This window comes from Trematomus bernacchii, unplaced genomic scaffold, assembly GCF_902827165.1.
Source record: "Trematomus bernacchii unplaced genomic scaffold, fTreBer1.1, whole genome shotgun sequence".
NCBI lineage: Eukaryota > Metazoa > Chordata > Actinopteri > Perciformes > Nototheniidae > Trematomus > Trematomus bernacchii.
In genome coordinates, this window is record NW_022987839.1 from 6,280,940 (window position 1) to 6,301,653 (window position 20,714).

The 20,714-nt window shown below is 40.3% G+C and overlaps 1 pseudogene; it reads left to right on the forward strand.

The window, feature by feature from the left end:
* Nucleotides 1–856: 856 nt before the first annotated feature.
* Nucleotides 857–20,714, forward strand: part of LOC117500119 — a 104,731-nt pseudogene continuing 84,873 nt past the window's right edge.

Below are 20,714 nucleotides of genomic sequence, written 5' to 3' on the forward strand. Positions count from 1 at the left end.
ATAACCCGGCTGAATAATAAAGAATTTCGTGCGTCGAATAACGGAATGCTGTATCAGCATTCCCACTAAATATATAAATGTGGAAATAAACACCAGAAAATAAAAATAAATGTTTAAATAAAAAAATATAAGTTGAGAATAAAACAGAACACACATATCTTTAATGTATTTCTACATTTATTTTTTACTAACATTAATATATTTATTAATTTCTGTGTCTGCGTGTTTTACACAATGTTGTTCTGCTTGGTAGCCTTGTATTCTGTGTATACGACAACAGAGTACATTTTGTTTTACTGGAGACCGGGCTGGCCAGCCTTAGGTAGACGCCACTCTACCTCCGAGGGACGTGAAAATAAATTGTGCAAAAATAATAAATAATAATTAAAAAAAATATATATATAAAAATAATACATGTAAATAAAATAGAGCAGTGCATTAAATGGTTTTCTCTGAGACGTTGACTAACAAGTCCAAAGTGCACAGATTGACACTAAACCAGTGTTCTTGTTTATTACATTTCTCTGTGCACGCTATTTTTCAGAACATGTGCAAGTTATACTTTAAAAAGTGGTGGGGACACAATTGGCCATTTCAAAAAGTGCTGGGGACATGTCCCTAGAGCAAAAGAAGCCTATGCTATGATTATGTCACCCGCATATGTCATGCAGCTGTTTGTTGGTGTTTCATTTTAACTGGTGAAAGACCATTTGCACCTGAGCGCACGCTTGTGTGCGAGCGCGCATTTCAGTTTGGCTCCAGCCAACCACAGAGCTGCAAAAGCTGAGAAAACAGACTACACTGACGACACCCCCCCCCCCCCCCCCTCTCTCTCTCTCACCCCCCCTCTCTCCCTCGTCCCTCAGTCGGGTTTGGGGAGATCTCTCTTGGAGTTTGAGAGGAGAGGTTGCCCGTCTCTCTCCTCCAGCAGTTTGTCTGCAGCCTCCAGTCGCCTCATCATGGATTTTGGGACTAAAAGAGTCGCTGGGATTATCGCTCAGCTCGCCCTGCTCCTATGCAGCTCGTCCGGGACAAACGGAGCAGGTGAGCAGGCTGTGCGCTTTCTACTTTCCCCAGGGGAGAGGGAGCGAGTCCGGGCAGCGCGGACCCGGAGGGGAGGCTCTCAACTGGGGCTTCATGTCTCTGTCATACCGCCTGGAGAAGTACAAGACTCATTGATATTTCGGCTGATTGTCTCGTAATGTTAATTTGGGTAAAGTACGTGGATTTGATTCTCTAGGTTTTGAGATGGTGTGAGTCGCGGTTACGCGTCAGTACTCGGTTAAAAGAAGGAGACAAAAGGAAAGTCTAATTTGAATAATGACTGCTTAATTTTCAGTCATTTACGAGAAAGTAATGAGTTGTATCAGTGATCTGTGGACTTGCTTTGTGATTTAGGATTTTGGTGTCCCCCTTACTCACTCCTTTTTGCCGCATTTTAATTAGCTGTTCATTTACTCCCATGGTTACAATGATCATATGCCATTTGCCATTTGTCACCCAAATGTGTCAGAAGCCAGTTCACCCAGCGTGTTGGTGTGCGTAAAACATCAGTGTCGCTTTGTTTTCTGGTTCATTTGGTGCTCAGAGCAGCATGGTGGGAATCCTGGGACTGAGCCATGGTTGTGTTCATACACTCCAGAGAGCTGCCGCCTTTGCAGGTGGTTGGAGAGTTTAGAATAAGATTTAAAGGTCTGCTGGTTTGAGTATCTGTGAAGGAAAATATTCATGAGAAACGTCTTGTTTGCCCTCCCTGCGTTAATTAAATTAGTAAAAAGGAAGTTTATTCTGCTTATTACTTCCAAACAAAGAGATGGAGAGAAACCCGAAAGGAGGATATGATGGAGATGAATCTCAGTGATGAGACCTGATATCTGAATGAGATTAAAGCAGGTGGCTGTGAAACCCTTTTATAACCTCTATGCTTATGTTCTCCTCTTTTACAACACATTGCCACCTGATCCTCTCTTTGATTCATCTGTTCTGTATTTGAATGAATATATTTTGTGTTTTGTATTAGCTTTCCTGCCTTTTCAACAAACCCCTTTCTGCCTTCCTTTGAGTTTAACTCTGCCTCATACCATCCATGTAGACCTCTCTCTGACACTCTGTCTCCTACACATCATTATGAAAAGTCCTAAAATCAGTAGCGATCATTAAGGTGAGCTGGAAAGGCAGTCGGCTGTAAGAAAGGAGAGGAGGAGAATGAATTTAAAAACAGATTCATATCCTTTCTCCCTGAAAGAAACATCGACAGCTTCACCAAAGTATCCACATCTCTTCATCTCTTCTCCTCCTGCTGTCCTCTCCTTCCTGGCACATCTTTTGCTTTCTGTGTTCTTTTCCTGGCCTTCTGTCTTGCCAACAATTCCTCTTCTTCTCTTTCTGTTTCCGTTCCCATGCCTGCTGCCTCTTCCCCTCTCACCTCCACCTGGATCTCTGCCCTCCCGCTGAATCAGAGAGCTGCTGCTGTGTCGCTGGCTCTTTCCTCCCTCAGTCTTCCTCTCTACCTCCCCCCCCCCCCCTCTCCTGCATGTTTTCCTCCTGTTTCTTGGCTTCGTCTCCTGCTCTTTTCCTTTCTATCGTCTTGTGATTTTTGTCATCACCTCCTTCTGTGTAGGTGTCAGAGTCTGTGTTCACACATAAGTGGATTTCAAGACCCAAAGCAATGCCCAAACACTTCCCTTTCCCCTCTCCTTTTATCCCTGTCACGATGTAGAAGCCTCTGAAACAGCATTTAGACCACAATGGGGCACTAAAGCGCTCCACTACGAGTCAGACTGACATTGACATTGTTTGCAGCTTTTCAAAGGTATACCTGCTGCCACACATATTCAGTGATTTATGTGCATGTCTTTTCCTATAGTTTTGGTCATAAAGAAACGTCTATTATATTAGAGGTGGGTAACACTGACTTGAATATTTAATTTAAGGCTGACATTAGCTTGGTTTTCTATTCTTTCTGCGTTAGTTGCATCATTTTTTCTGTAATTGTTCCTGTTTGGTTTTGTTTTCTCTTTCTCCGCCATGTCCATTTGTCTTCCCTTTCTCTCTCTGCTCTGTCTATCTCTCTGTTAATCTCAGCCTGACCCAGCAGCGCACCCATCATGCACGGACCATAAACCACAGTTTTGCAGTTAAGACTGCAGATGTGGAGACATCCCAGCCGCAGGTTTTCAGACTGAGCTTCACATCTCGCTCCCCCCCCCCTGCAGACAGCTCACTGTTCATTATGGAGGTGGTGGTAAATGACAAGAAAGTGCAAATATATATTTTAAATGCCACAGATGGCGCTCCCATCACTTGTTAGCCGGAGGAGGGAATGCTGGGGTTTATGTGATGAGATTCAAGGAAGTCAGCGCATGAAACAGATACCCACAGGACAGTAAAGTCACAGTGCGTTTAATCGCCTTCTGATATTAACAGCAGGGTACTGTCACTGTCGGTTTTGAAATGTTTTCTTGCATAAAGATAGTGAAATTAAAGCAGAATGGTGCTCAGAGACCATTATGTAACTGAAAGGTACGATCGGTATAAACAGAAAGGAGGTGTTGCCTCTGAAGAGAAATGAAGGTTATAGTTCAAGTGATTTTTCGGGCAACCTGGGGGCAGCAGAACAAGCTGTAAGCATTAACCCCAAAATATAATTTGATTCGATTTGGAGTCATGTTTCTTGAAAGTAGTGACACTGATCCAAAACAGTCTGGACCCTAAAACCAAAACACTAAGGGTGCTTTCACACAGGTGGTCTCGGACCGCTTGCTAGTGAACTCGCGGTTCATCTCTGGTGTGAACGCAGTCCGCACCAAAACATAGGAAGCGTAGTATTTTCTGGTCACAAGAACGCGGATGTCTTCAAAATCGTTAGCGAAAGAGTGAAGCAGAATGAAGTGTTGAACAGTGTCGTGTAAAGTAAAAACAACTATCAAACTAAAAACTTGTAGTGCCGAGAGAAGGGAGTCAGAGGCGGTGCATCGAAGGTGCAAAGTTAGCTTTATTAAGCAGCAGAAAACCACATGTTGCCGGCTTGAAGCCCGGGAAGCCAAGAGGAAGAAGCAAGGAGGGCACACAATAAGTACAGTCAACAACATATATGTCCGTGCGGAAACAATACCCCCAACCTGTAGTTCCATGAGTGAATTATGATAACAGTGGTAAACAGTGATCACTAAAAACTATACATAAAAGTCAGAGCCACCTGCCTGTCGGTGAAACGCCCTCCTTACTGCAGAAAGTCTCTCATTATATGTGTTATAATATTTTTTATCGCACGTTGTCTGATTATATAATCATATGCGTCGTCTGCTAGAGTCTGATGACTCCAGATTAACAGCAGCATGAAAATAACCTGCCGATGCTCTAAGGCTGTGCAATTAATCGTATTTTAATCGCAATTACGATTTTGGCCTGCCACAATTACGAAAACAACATAATCGAAAAAAACTATTATTTAGCTTTGCTAGGTTGTGACAGTGCACTGCAACATATTTGATCTAATTCATTTTGGTCTCGTTTATTTGTATTTATCATATTTATATATGTTTAGTAGCTTGGGGAAGTGTGCTCCAAAATATTTGTTGATCTTGTTTATTGGTATTTATTATTTTGATATTATTTATTTAAATGTATCATTTATTTTTGTATTGGTTTTTCAGTTGAATTATACGTTCAGGGTAATCAACAGTTAAAAAGATACTGTTCAAATTATTATTTGTATTTGTTTTAAAGTTCAATAAATGGATTTTTTCAAAGTCAATGAATAATCGTATTTAATAATCGTGATATCAATTATTGACCCAAATAATCGTGATTATGATTTTTGCCATAATCGCACAGCCCTACGATGCTCCATGGTGGAGGCTCCGGTAGAAATTGCCTGGATTTGCGTTTTTACCCCTTTAATGTCTGTCCAATGGTTGAACAGCATTTCCGAGCACATGACCCGTGTGAACGCAAACCGAACCTTCTGAAAAATGAAATGAGAGAAGCGGACTATTAGGTGTGAATGCGACCGAAGTTAATTTGGTCCGGACCAAGGGAATTATATTATGCATTGTTGCATTTTAGTTCTGGTCTGTTCCTGGTCACACTTACTATAGTTTTCCACAAACAAACTAAGAGCAGTAAAGATGAAGTTAAGCAGACTGACAGGTAAGTCATTGATTGGACAGTTTTGTCGATGCAGCCCTTTTGTTTTGCTTGTGATGTGTTTGTTTGGGGTCATGCAAAGCTCATGAAAAATATATTCTTTATTAGGCATTATTAGTATGATTAGACTGAATCAAGCACATGTTATGCAGAATGACTGGTATAGGTACACAAGCCTTTTTGTGCTGAAGGGAGACAGGAGCTGGATTTGAGGCTTGCTGTGCTGTTTTTATACACTTTTTAATGGACTTAATGAACTGAAAAAGTACATTGAGTCAGAAAATAATAATACCCCCATGGCAGTGTGCCGCAAGGAAGCAGCTCAAGGTCGCTTGGAAAGGCCCAGTGTGGAAGTGGACCCCAGAGGATGTGCTATGTGGCTCCTTTCCTAAGGGGAAGCACGATAAACAGGATACAGGCTATTCATGCAGATTAATGAATAGATTGTAGCCTGATTTAACATACATTAAGCTTTTGAAATCATGCTAAAATCACATATCTGCTATTATAAATTCCTTTGGTTTGTTCATTTTCTTTTACACTACAAAAAACAACTCATTAAAGTCTGCTTGGACCACCTTTTCATTGTTTGGTCCCCACGAGGGTTCGATTGACAGCTTTCACACCAACCAAGGGAACTGCACTTACCAAGAAAACTGACCTGAGTTTGTACAGTTACAGAATATTGAGTGGTGTAGTTTTATATCAAACCTGACCCCACATTTTAGTTCCATTTTTTGTTTGTTTTACTCTACAGATCAGTGGGGATACTTGCAAAGATCAAGTCCAGAATCTCAAATGAGAGCAGAAAACTCCTTCGCACTTGTAAGCATCAATAATAAAATCAAAACTGTGTGTCAGTCCCTCAGTGAAAAAGACCAACTGCTTCTGTAACAATTTTTGCACTTTCGCTCAAAAGTCATACAGTGAGAAATCCATCGTAAAGAGCAAGAAAGACCAATCTTTCCCGTCAGAGCTGCAGAAAACAGAAAATAATCCATCGCTGCCTCGGGGCATGTTGTGCTTTGAATTAAACATGTTGGCTGTCGTTATAGATCGGGTCCACAATAATACAGCCTAGCCTTGTTTGTGTGCTCATACATTCAGCTTCCATTGAAAACAAAAGTGCATCACTCCAAGTCAGAATGTTTTGTAAAGAAATGTTTGAGTTTCTAAGATGTTGGCAGTAAAAACAAATCTGTGTTAAAAAAGTGAGAGTCTCCTGCCATGCTAGCGGCTGTGTGATGCTGTATTTCTCTGAGCTTATGGCTAACTAAAATACTGACAAAAAAAATGCTAACTTGCTGATGCTGAGAAGACATCATCATCTTATATTAGTATGCTTACATTTGCATTACATTTTTCCTTAAGGCTGCACCGTAAACAGCATTTGTTTCCTGCTTGACGCTAAGGGAAAACTTGCATGGTTATTATTTCCAATGACTTATCTACATGACAAGTCTGTGTGATTGAACATGATTTACTCTGATTTAAGAAAGTAGGCTAGGAAGAGTACTAAACATCAAAAAGATAGAAGAAGAATTGCAACGATCAAAGATTCAAATCTATATTACACTGAACTATTTCAGCTTCAGAGAGGACCAAAAAAGGTACTTTGTTGTCATCTCTTGAAAGTTGTATTTTTTCATATTGCAGAAGAAAATATATTATTGCAATGTCTTTTCAAGCGTCATGCAGCCCTACTTTCTAGTGCTGAATTAGTACAACTGAAACAGATTGGATACCATTGGTTTTGTAGGTATTTGGTTATCAAACAAAGTATTGATCTAACTAAAATGTTGTCCTGACAATGGCATTAGATGAAAAGTCTCAAGGTAACTTAACCACAGACCTTATTCCCAGCATCTAACCAAAATCATATTTTGAAAACCCATTGATTCTTTTACACAATGTGAAAAAATGCTGACTCGATTTCCAGATTGTAGCACTCGTTCCTGCAGCTCTCTACTGTCGGCGATCATAAACATATATTCATTCATTCATTAAAGGAGACCTATCATGCAAAATGCACTTTTGTACGTCTTTTCTACATGAATATGTGTCCCCGGTGTTCCAGGGAACTCACCAAGTGTCAGAAAACACAACCCTCTCTATTTTCCTCCATACCCAAATCTCTAAAAAAGGGGCTGCAACGGATCTGATAAAAACTGATCCAGATTTGAACACTGTCCTGACGTCAGGACGGTGGCGCTACGGCTATTGGGCCAACTCCACCAATCAGGAGGAGACAGCCACGGCCATTGCCGTTCGAAAGCGCTGGAGACGCTGTAGTTCTCACAGAATCTGCCCTTGCAAAAACAGAGCTAAAAAATTCAGTCAAATTGAGCAAAATGAGGCATGGCTAAAATGCATGATCTGTTTGGTATTTAAAAAAAAAAAAAAGTATAAATATGCCTTATATAGGTATGGTCCTATACTATATTATTCAAATATAGCATGATAGGTCCACTTTAAGTTAACATGTTGAGTGTAGGACACTAAAATAAAGCACTTTCAATCATTTGAAATAACCATAATAGTGATAATGAATATACATGTTAGAGCACTTTTCAAGTAACTCAAAGGCTCTTTACAGAGTACAAATTCACAAAAACACTTAATATATTTCAATGATGCGTTTTGATTTGTGATTTGAACATATCAAAACTCTTTCTGGGTAGCAACTAGAATATAATATCGGCATGTCAAAAAAGTTGTTCAGATATTTCAGTCTGTTGCTACATTTAAGCACTTTTTGTTGCCAAATGTCCCTGTAAAACATTGATATCCAAGACTAAAACGCCTGCTGTTTTCTCCTCACAGAGAACCACACTTTTACTGATCTCCTGCTGGGTCTATAATTGTGCCCTCAGAAAGTTTCGATCTATTGCGAGTTGTTTTGTTCTCTCAAAGCATAATTTGAGTACGCACAACAGTGTCTCTAATGCCGTCCTACATTCATTAGTGGATCCTTTGCTGTGTTGTTATGCTGTGGTTTTCTCTGCTGCTTTCAGAAATCCTCCCACTGGGTATGTAGTTCTGCTTCTGGAAAAGACTACTGTTTCTAAAGCATTAATTAGGTGGTTCAAAACATGTCAAGCTTGGTTATGTCATTTCTCTTATTTTTAATAGTACCATGTAACTGTACGTGACGGCTCATATGTTACATTTTAGCTTTGGGTCACAAACAGACCAACAAATATACAGCGGAGATACACTCTGTTATGGACTGACGAGGCCTAAATTCCCCATGGCTGTTGTGCACTTCGAAAAACTGCAGTGGATTTGAGTACAAGCTAACTCTAATTAAAGAATTGGATTCCCTTTTTGAGATGCAATATCCAATCGATTCCAGAAGTTGTTATCTTAAACTGTTTCATAATGAACTTGTTTTGTTCTTCTCTTTGTTTACTTCAATTTCCAGGATGTTACATGTCAATCCCTAGAGATCGAATCCGAACTTGTTCCATATAATGTTTTTGTACTATCCTGTTAAATTGGCCAAATCAATGTGTTTTATAAACCTTAAAGCATCACAATACTACGGTGGCAAACGTGTTACAGAGGCCCAAAACACTTTCATTAGGAGAAACACACACACACACACACACACACAAAAGAGGGATATCCGACAGCCAATAACACCACACCTTAGATTTGTAACACACGTTGTCCGTTCAAAATCTAAGATCTAATCCAAAACTGTAACTGTAAATATGAAGAAGGATGACATTACCTCTGTGTTGAAACTGCTAAAAAGGCAAACTGGTGTGTGTGTGTGTGTGTGTGTGTGTGTGTGTGTGTGTGTGTGTGTGTGTGTGTGTGTGTGTGTGTGTGTGTGTGTGTGTGTGTGTGTGTGTGTGTGTGTGTGTGTGTGTGTGTGTGTGTGTAGGTGTGTGTAGGTGTGTGTAGGTGTGTGTAGGTGTGTGTAGGTGTGTGTAGGTGTGTGTAGGTTAAACTTCCCACTGTAGGTTGAAATTAATTGGATTTGCCCTGGGCGCTATATGCAAACATGAGGTTAAAGTGTATGTAAGCACATTAATATGAAGATTTAGCTGCCTGGAGTGAAAGAGTCACGTCTGACCTGCGGTTTAACACACTAATATTTCTCTGCAGAGAGACAACACTCCTCCGTCCGCAGTACTCCTTCAGGCTGAGGCTGCAAATTAGAAAGTATTCCCAGTGTGAAATTCTTGCTTAAGTGTAGTATAGTGGTCAGCAAGCAGAGGACGTAATGCACATTAAAGCTCCTCAGTGTGTGTTTACAAGATTAGAGGACGATTAAAATGGCAAAGAAGATGAGGCTGGCTGTTTGGAAAGGGAATTACAAAAAGATGAGAAAACCTTACTGACACAAATTCCGGTACAATTAAATGAATGGGCTAAAGTTATCATACAAAAAATTGAGAACAGATATAAAATGGTAGGTAAAGTAACAGAGCAAAACACAATGAATGCATATAGTTGCATATATTTAGATGCAATACATATGTGCATATTAGTATTCCTATGAAGACATATTACAAATGTTTTCTAGCATGTTTCTGTCAAACATGATATAAGATCACACGGTGAACTGGCTCAAGGGATTTGAGTTTTTGTTTATTCCGCAAAAAAGCCCTCCCATTGATCATCTTTAATAATCGTGCATGAATTCTCTCTGTACGGTTTTTGTTTCGGTGTTCTGCAAGTGCCACGGGCAAGGTCTGGCTGAAGCCGTTTATCACAGTGAAATGAAGGAGCTAAAACAAATCCTGAGAGGTAATGAGGTTTGTGTTTCTTCCTTCACAATACTTTAGCATCTGTGTGGAAGCAATGGGGCAGTGTTGTTCCAAAAGCTTGCTATTAAAGCAATTAAGAAGGGCATTTAGCCTAAAAGGAAGCCCGGAATGAGTCCTAAAAGCCAGAAATCAGTTAGCATTTTACCACTTCCGGGATACCTTGTTTTGAAGTCAACAGTTTTTTTGTGTGTTGTTGGTTAAATGCCTTAACTAGGTCTTAAACACGTTTTGTTTTATGACATAAAACACATCAGTAAATACCCCACTCATGAATGTGCTAAGCTTATACGTGTCTTAATAATGGTGGTTGCCAACATGTGACAAAAGGAGACTACAACATTAGCCGTCTTTAGCTTAGTGGTGGTGATGTGACCGTGCTGTCGTTCCCTTATAGCCTAACGTTAGCTTTTTACATCTGGTGATAGAAATTACGCTTAAAACATGGTGTTAATATGTGGACATTATGTTGCTGAACAAAACCTGTTAGTATCATAATCGTGTGTTTGCCACAGAGACACATTTCTGCACTATTCCAAAATCAAATGGAAACATCACATTGCTTTTATTCGAGTGAGCCCTTGATAAGCTAAATTCCGCTCAAACCTACAAAAAAACGCAATCACTTCACTTTGAATAGATGGTCTGTCTGTCTTATCTGTCTAAAGTTGACTTCAAGTTTGTACAAAACAAGGTCAAGTTATGAACAATACATGGCTCATATATAATGCTAGGCTGCTCTCTCTCTCAGTCTTTCCATCTTCTTCTCTCTCAGTCTCCCTTGAAGTGTTTATTTCCCGCCTGAGCTGATTTAGAGCCACTGGAGTGAGTGCTAATCATAGCCTAATGGCAGATAATATCAATAACTCTAAATTGCTTTTAATCCTAGCCTAATGACAGATAAAACTCCTACCGTGCGTGTGTGCGGATTAACATTTCTTTCCCCCTCACTCCTGGGTGTTAAGATGATCGCGGCTCACTGGTTACTCACAGGAGTCCCAAACCTCCTCAAGGAAAGACATTTTAAATCTGGTATTAAACGGCGTCCTGTCATGCCTCAAAGTCAGATGCTGAGTTTGAAGTTCCTCGGGAAGTGAGATATTTTGTCAGGTCAAAATTAAATTAATTTATATTCAGACAGGTTTTCATTTATTTGCTTCCTGTCCTCTAATTTCCCTGCGATCACGACACAAAGCCGTAGACATGAGAGGCAGGTGATCATTCATTTTGAATCCTTAATCTTGTCAATAGTGTTTCCACTAATGATTTAGTTATTAACATATTTGCAGATGAAGGGATTCAATGAGTTGCTGGAGGCTAAGTGGCAAATTCAGCGGTGTTATTCCCCGCCCAATGAAGGCTGGGTTAGGGCTCTTTTTATTTGGACTGTGGAGGGTTATATCCAGGGGTGCTTGATTAAACTCCTGAGCTCAGGAAATACCCCTCATCTGTTCCAGGATTAATCTGGTAAAGAAAACTCTAAAGAGGGCGACAATTCAGCCAATCTCCCGCATTGCCCCCGTGAATGTATTGCTTTCCAGTGAGCTCATTGTTTGCACCGAGAAGAACGTCAAACCTGTGGATATAAACGATTGAAATTCCCGGTAAGCCTCCCGGTCCTCTATGATTCATGAGAGGGCAGCATCAGTGAGGGCAAACATGAGAATAGGGAAAGTAGCTGAGGATAAATCCACTTCATATTTCTTCTTTAGTGTCATTTATGGAAATGTGTGCAGGCAAAGTGGAGCCATGACTGGGAGCAGATGAAGTCAAGGATACAGAGCCACCAGTCATGAATCTATATTTACTGCATCAGCCCAGAAACAGGGAGTTAAGTGAGGAGCAGTCCATCCATTTGATATCTGGACCTGCCTGATTACTGTTTGTCTTCAATGGACTTCCCCAGAGGAAGGGTGGCTCACTAAAATAAATGATGTGGCCCTATTACGCTGCGTGGGTGTTCCCTTTCCTGTAGTGTGTCATATAGGATTGTGTGCATGTGAATGGTCTGCAAAGGCTAAGATCTCTGTGTTCCCTCCAGAGGGTGGTTCTCTTCCACACACTCCCCCCCCCCCACCCCCGCCTGAAACGCCTCCTTTGGACTCTTTTGTTTACGTCCGTTAGCTTGAATGGCGATTACAAAAGAATCCATTGGCCTCCTTTGTTTACTCCTTTAACATAATGACATCACTACGTAACACTCACGTTTCTATTGGCTAGTGCTCCAACACATTGTACATTATACGCTAAGGGGCGGGACATCTCTACGCGGTTGACCAATCACCACAGAGCCGGCCAGCTAACCAATCAGAGCAGACTGGGCTCTGGTTTCAGACAGAGGGTGAAAAGAGGTGCTGCAGCACAGGCAGTATGAGAAACATAAAGAGCTTTTTGAACATTAAAGCATGGAGACATGTCCCAGTAGAGACACTACATACTGATATACACCTGAACATCAGCAGGAGAGGACTCTTTAAAGTAGAGACACTACATACTGATATACACCTGAACATCAGCAGGAGAGGACTCTTTAAAGTAGAGACACTACATACTGATATACACCTGAACATCAGCAGGAGAGGACTCTTTAAAGTAGAGACACTACATACTGATATACACCTGAACATCATCAGGAGAGGACTCTTTAAAGTAGAGACACTACATACTGATATACACCTGAACATCAGCAGGAGAGGACTCTTTAAAGTAGAGACACTACATACTGATATACACCTGAACATCAGCAGGAGAGGACTCTTTAAAGTAGAGACACTACATACTGATATACACCTGAAAATCAGCAGGAGAGGACTCTTTAAAGTAGAGACACTCCATACTGATATACACCTGAACATCAGCAGGAGAGGACTCTTTAAAGTAGAGACACTACATACTGATATACACCTGAACATCAGCAGGAGAGGACTCTTTAAAGTAGAGACACTACATACTGATATACACCTGAACATCAGCAGGAGAGGACTCTTTAAAGTAGAGACACTACATACTGATATACACCTGAACATCAGCAGGAGAGGACTCTTTAAAGTAGAGACACTACATACTGATATACACCTGAAAATCAGCAGGAGAGGACTCTTTAAAGTAGAGACACTCCATACTGATATACACCTGAACATCAGCAGGAGAGGACTCTTTAAAGTAGAGACACTACATACTGATATACACCTGAACATCAGCAGGAGAGGACTCTTTAAAGTAGAGACACTACATACTGATATACACCTGAAAATCAGCAGGAGAGGACTCTTTAAAGTAGAGACACTCCATACTGATATACACCTGAACATCAGCAGGAGAGGACTCTTTAAAGTAGAGACACTCCATACTGATATACACCTGAACATCAGCAGGAGAGGACTCTTTAAAGTAGAGACACTACATACTGATATGAACCTGAACATCAGCAGGAGAGGACTCTTTAAAGTAGAGACACTACATACTGATATACACCTGAACATCAGCAGGAGAGGACTCTTTAAAGTAGAGACACTACATACTGATATGAACCTGAACATGAGGCCGTATTCTGCATACGGCCTCTTTTAGCAATTTCTAATGGGAGACTGAAATCACTTTTGATGACTTCAGGATTTTAGATCTGTTTCCATCTGCAGGGAACATGATGCTCCGTCAGAGATGCTCAGGGTCTGCATCTATCTTTTTCTAAACAGTTGTTTTCCCAGTTTCAGGTGTGATTTTGACTGTTGTGTCTGTTTACAGGAAAGGAAAGATGCATTCATATCTTATATGTTTAGTTATAAGCTGATTTAGATTCAAAGGTGTTATTGCCATACTGTATGCACAACGCTACAGTGTAGAAATGGCAATGAAATTCTTCTGACCTGGGGCCTCATTTATAAAGGGATATACGCTCAAAAAATGGCGTACGCCAGTTTCTACGCAATGTTTGCGATTTATAAAATACTAACTTGACGGGAAAATGTGCGGTCCTCCACGCAAACTCTAACCCATGCGTACGCACTAAGCACACAAACGGGAGAGACGAGAAACTGCGACACCGTTGGCAGAAGGAAGAATGGAGAGAAATATGTGGAAATAATACCATAAATAAAATGTTACCTCTCATTTATCAAATATGAAGAATTCATTTTCAAACATTGATTAAAGCCAATCTTTAAATGATTAAACAAACGCCTGTTTGAGACTCCTCAGTGCACACAAAAACATAACTTGGAGAAATAAATAAATACGGATATGCTATTTAAAACCACCTCGAATATGTTGTGTTAATGTTATGAAATGTTTTCTCATAAATGATGCGGTAAGCAGGAGGACAGAATTACGTCTAAACTGACGCCGTTTTGCATTTCTATAGGTTGTAGATACGAGCATGGTTTTATATACTATCACGTTTAATCGTGTTTTATGCCGTTTGCCAAGACTTGATAAGTCGCTCGTAAAACACAGGAGGTATGGAAACTAAGAACACCATATGTGGTAAATTGTACAGCTAATATAACACAATCCATTAGTTGTATTTCCTTTAACTGGTGGATTATGGATATATAGTTGCTGATCGACAGCTGGAACACGAAACCACCAAATACAACAAAAATAATTCAGATCCAGTCGTCATGACTCCACTCCGGAGGGATTCCCCGATCATTTCTTACAGTTTCTCATCAAGGGGGGGTCTCCTGTCCCCGGGACAAACACACTGCCTGAGGAAGGTTATGTGTATTTTTTTTGTCATTAACTTTTTTCGGACCACTTATTTATTTATTTTGGTGACGATCCGACCTCCATGCTGCTACTCTGGTTCAAACTGCATCCACCAAACAATATGATTTATCTCGACCTCCCCACAATAACCAAAATCTGACACGGTGTGAGATGTCTTTTTTAGCTGTTCTATCGTCATTTCCTGCGATCTTCTTCATGCAGTCAGTCAAAATGAATGAATGAATGGGCGTTTCTTTGACTATGTATAGGCAAATATGGGCGTTACGAGTCGATTGTGATTTATAAAGGGAAACAGGCGTAGGGAGTGCCGTACGCACTTCCCTCGCCGGTACGCAATGTTTTGTGAATCGGAAAATGACGGAAAATGTATGTACCTATTTTTGTGCTTTGTACTACGTAAGCAACCTTCCTACGTCAATCCTACGCAAGGCGTTATGAATGAGGCCCCTGAGCTCCTCTAACAATGCAACATATAATAAAACACAAAAATACAAAATAAAAAGTTGTGCAAAAAGACTACTCTATATACATGTCAATAGCATATGGGATATGTACAAGAACAGAATAGGAAATTAAGACAAATTGAAATACAGTTTACTGCGGTGACAATTATTTATATAAATGAGTAGATTGCAAGATGACAACAGGAATGTTTATCGGGGCACTTAGAGCTCAGGTGTTTAGCTGTGGTTTTAAGTCCTGTTAGCAACAACTAGCAAGCCACTGTTGCAACTTTGGCATTACCCCCACATTGTGCAACAGAGAGAGACTGGTGGTGTCGCTGAGCTCTGGAGACACAGACTGCTGCAGGAATTTTAATGTCACATTTTCATATGTCCTCCACATTAGAATAATAAGTTTCACCTTCAAAATCTGAAAAGTTGCCCCTTTAATGATGTGACTGTGGAACTCTGCATTATTCAACGTTTGTGTAATTGTCTAATATCTGTCTTCTGCATCAGTGCATCTCCATAACTTTATACCTCGCAGTCTACGCTCCTCTCCGATAGATGCTGATCGCAGCTTAATGCTGTCACTGCTGTGTGTGGTTTATGAAGTCAGTACTGCGTGGCCACATCTCTGCAGACGGCTGCTGATGAGAAGAAGCAGAGCCGCTCACTTTGCATTAGAGAGGAGGACACAGCTGAGTCAGTGGCCATTAAAAAAGAAAGTGTACGGCTGAATTTCTACTCAACAAGACAGAGTTTGACCGAGCTAAGCATGTTCAGGGGGGAGGAGGAGGCAGTAGTACAAAAGTAACAAACTACATTTACTTAAAAACTGTACTTTACAATCTTAATCTTATCGTACCTGAGTATTTGAGGTATATGACTCTATCTAGTACATTGTGGAAGCCAATATTGTACTTTTTACTACACTAAATTGATCTGACAGCTTTGGTTACTTGTGTCACAGATTCAGATAATAGAAAAAGTATACATTAACATATCATCATTATAGGTAAAGATATCCAGAAGCAGTATATATAAAGTAATCAAAATGAGCTCCACCTTTATCAGCTGTAAGAAACACATAAATGCATCAATATTGATAATACGGTAAGGTAATATCAAGTATTTTTTATGTTGGTGCTTTAAAGGTGGGGTAGGTAAGTTTGAGAAACCGGCTCGAGATACACTTGTTGTTATATTCCATGGAATGCTCTTAACATCCCGATAGCAATGAATATCTTAAGTGCTTTGACAAAAAATCCATTAAAAAAAGTCATCTGTGGAAGCCGTAATACTGTAAAAAGCACGACCAATCATTTTAGCCGGCCGGCTAAAATAACTGGATGGCCTACCTGCCTGTCAGCCTTCCATCTGTGCACAAACTTATCTCGTGCCCTCATTGGTCATGTGCGCGTTCGTGTGTGTTGGAGGAGGGGCTCTGTAAGGAAGTGGCAGATTTGTTCCGGCTGTGTATTTTCAAATTCTAGCGATCTCGAGCTGGTTTCTCAAACTTACCTACCCCACCTTTAAGTATATATATATATATATATATAGGCTAAAGAGCTATCCAATCAGAGCAGACTGGGCTCTAGTTTCAGACAGAGGGTGAAAAGAGGTGCTGCAGGCAGTATGAGAAAAATAAAGACCTTTTTGAACATGAAAGCATGGAGACATGTCACAGGAGAGACACACAATACATATATGAAACCTGAACATTGGCATAATGGGGCTCCTTCAACAGAGGGTTTTTTTTTAACAAATTTGTATTTTACTTAAGTACCATTTCTGATTACTTCTTCCAACACTGACTACAGGGGAATGGAGGAAATGAGGATGAGGAGAATTGAAGGAGAGAAGGGGAGAAGAGGAGGTAGAGGAATATAAAGTATGAGAGTGTAGGGGTCAGAGTCTGCAGGCTGTCTGCTCGTAGTATTCCCTCTCCGCTCCTCACAACTGCACTGACATTTCTACTGCCTTCCCATTTTATCCCTCAATGACTCTGCAGTGTGTGTTTGTGCCGCCATCTGCTTTCTGGAGGCACAGCCTCACATCTTTGAGATTGTTTCCAGAGGAGGATGATGGGAGGACAGCAGGTGAGGAAAGTTAGAGAAGGAATGAGGAGTTCATATAAGGAGATAAGGAGTGTAGTAAGAAACAAAGTTGATACTGTCCTGGAGGAATTAAGAGATGTTCATTCAGAGAATTTAGCCGTTTCCTTCTGTCTGTTTCCCTGCAGTGACATTCTCAACTGCCTTTACAATTTCACCCCCTGCTGACTTCAGTGTGTGCATATATGTACGCACATGTGTGTGTTTTTATGTTCAGCGCTGAGTTTGCCGAGCATGGCAAGTTGTGGGTTTTTGAAAGACTGCACTGGTATCAATATTAATGCCTCACCCATAAGACAGCAATTCTAGTGATATTTGATCTGTGAAATATCAGCCTCTTTTAAACTGGGATCTTGGGATGAAACAAAGACTGAATCAGATTATTGAAATAAAGCCTGCAGTGGATTTAATGTCGGATATTTGTACTTTATAACTTAATTTGCAGTGATCCATTATATATAAGCATTGTTGTACATACATTTTTTCATAAATTGATTACTGTCAACATAACATTTAACCACTGAATAAGATATGAAATATTATGATACATCAAAGCTTGCATGCCTGACGACCTAAAGAACCACACACCTTCTTATGCTAGCTGTTAAATGTAGAAATAATCTGCGATAGACTCAGGAGTGAGTTATATCATATCATCTGCTACTGATGCTCAGACTTTGAGATGACAATCTGTACATAATGTTGCCACAGGGGGCAATAGTTAAGGGATTAGTGTATAATGCTATGACTAAATCCCCGACCACTACGTTCTGCACTTAACATTTAACCTTTTGTTAGTCACGGCAAGAAAAAAAGATAAGGTTCCAATACGGATTTATACTGTTCCAGTCTTTATCAAACGCATGCGAACAGATGTAGTGTAACTCCTCAGGGAGCAGAGTGTAGCTTTCAGGTGTTGACCGGTCATATCCCAACAGCGTGATGTATTATATCCCAGCGCAACAAAACAATTGGATTCTGTAAAGTGCATGAACAACACAGAGATAAAACGCTCCAAGCTCCTGCAAAAGATTACATTTAAGGCGGGCAGGGAAACAAATGTACAGTATGTAGTTCTGGAGCGATGCCACCTATCCTCTGCTCCCAAACTACCTGCATGCTTCTGACAGCAAGTGCAGAATCTAGTGTAAACAATTGGCTGCACAATTGGAAAAAATAACTAATTGCGATTGATCATTTCCGCGTCATGATTCTCATCATCATTGAAAAATATATCATTATGATCATGGTGAGATGTTACCTAACAATGTGCTTTGTTAAGTCTGTAAAACACAATTTGTAGGGTGTGGTTACTTTGCAGCTCAAATGGTATTATAACACTAATTCAGCCTTTAATACATATTGTGCCCTTGAGATTTGAACATTGCACTAATTAATACATATTGCAATTTTGATAACAATTGTGCAGCCCTAGTGTCAATTACTTTGTCAGTTTGGGTGCTACCTGGTATAGATGTTGTTTTCGGAAACGCCTCCTTTGTCTTAGGTCGATTCAGGATTTTCAAATTGCTAAAGTTTGATCATTTGTACACCAGATCTCTAACGGTTTTTACTGAAGTTACTATTCCATCAGATCTTTTGAAGAACAATCTATGAACACCATGCTGTGGCAGGAAAGATTTGCCACCGTTTCTGACCGGTGCCCTAATTGGGGTCTCTCTTGACTTTTCCCCCTGCCTTCCTTTATTAAACTGTGAAGTGGAGGTTCAGTAGTTCAGAGTAAAAGTGCTGAATTAAAGCTTCTCTTCCCAACTTCTGAAAGTGAAAGAAGTGTCAGGAGGAGGCTTTGTGTTTCCTGAGTGGCAGGAAACATGAAGGAAACATGACATTATCTGCAGAGAAGTTTTATGAAGAGCATTAAACTTCTGATGTCTCCCGAGCTGTAAGGAAACCAATTCATGTTGTGTCTGCTGCTCCGGTTGTGGTTTAGTGAAGGAGGCCACACACACACACACACACACACACACACACACACACACACACACACACACACACACACACACACACACACACACACACACACACACACACACACACACACTCTCTATCTGTGCCCATGTGACTACTTTTAAAGTGTCAGGGGCTACCATTTCACACATCCCAGTAACCCTCAGTCACGTTGACTGTCTGCACTTTTGACTGAGTGAATTATTTGTCTAAAGAAACCATTACCTTCCAGTGTATTGCACATGACAAAATATGTTTCTGTTCTGGCTTCAGTATTTTCCACATTGTAACAACTTGAACTGAAGCAGTGGTGTCTCCTTTCCCCCCTGAGTATCCCATTTATTTTAATGTTGCACTTCTGAAAGAAATGAATCATGCTGAGCTGCCTGGATGATGTGAGTTCTTTTTTTTGGGTGCTTTTTGCCTGATTGATGGAAGAAAATTACTTTTATTCCTACAGATGTTTTCAATTAAGAGGCAAATATATTCAAATCACTTACTTACTGCAGCAGGTGATATTTTACGATACATCCCTCTGGAGCCATTAGTATAGAGACGCAGCCTGCAGCCTTCCCTGTAAATCTGCATCATTGTGACAGAGACTATGATTGACAGCGAATGTTTTGGGCTTCAACAATGTTTGTACTGAGCTGTGGTAATAATAATAATACATTTTATTTATAAGCGCACTTTTCATTTACAAAACTCAAAGTGCTACAAAATTAAAAAGGGTGAAACAAAACAACAAAAGCAATAAAAACAATTAAAACAACATAATAAAAGCAGTGTATGCCGGCATGGCATAATGTGGGGGTTTTAAAAATCGAGTTAAAAGTGTGAGACATGATCAGATTCTCTCACCCTGTGCTATTAATTATGTGTCAAAGCAATGCTAATTAAACTAGCGGAGGAGAGCTCCTGCCATGTCCTTACCTTCAGGGTATTAGTTAGCACAGTGCGCTGCTCTGCATTTCAATGAATCAATTAACAAGTCGGGCCACAGGCAGCTCCAGAACAGATACTGGCTGCTGGTGAATCATTCAGCAGCTTTAATCAGCTTGTTCTATACATCGAACATGGTGTATGATTTAAATGCAAAAACAACATGTAAGTGTCATTTGGATTCACTGTTCATTTGTATAGCTGATGCATGCTGTCACGGATGCTTTAATAAGGTCATTATTTCTGTCTTTCTCATTTGTTTCAGTCTAGTTAACACAGTGGGGAAGAACTGTCAATGAGTGACTGCAGGTGAACCATTAGCACTCTGTGGCAATCACTATTTATCATTTATATTTGATCAGAGCAAAACAGACACTTCTAAGGGATCACCAACAATTAAGACTCCAAAAGAGCAAGGACAAAGATGTGTATCCTCCTTGTAGGTTGTGATGATGCGACTTCCAGTTTCACAGTAGTCCAACTACTTTGTTTAAGTTTTATGCACAAAATGAAACTTCACAATGAAATGAACAAGATAGAAAAGTAATGACACAATACAGAGACAATAGAAAGAAACAGGGAAACATTAG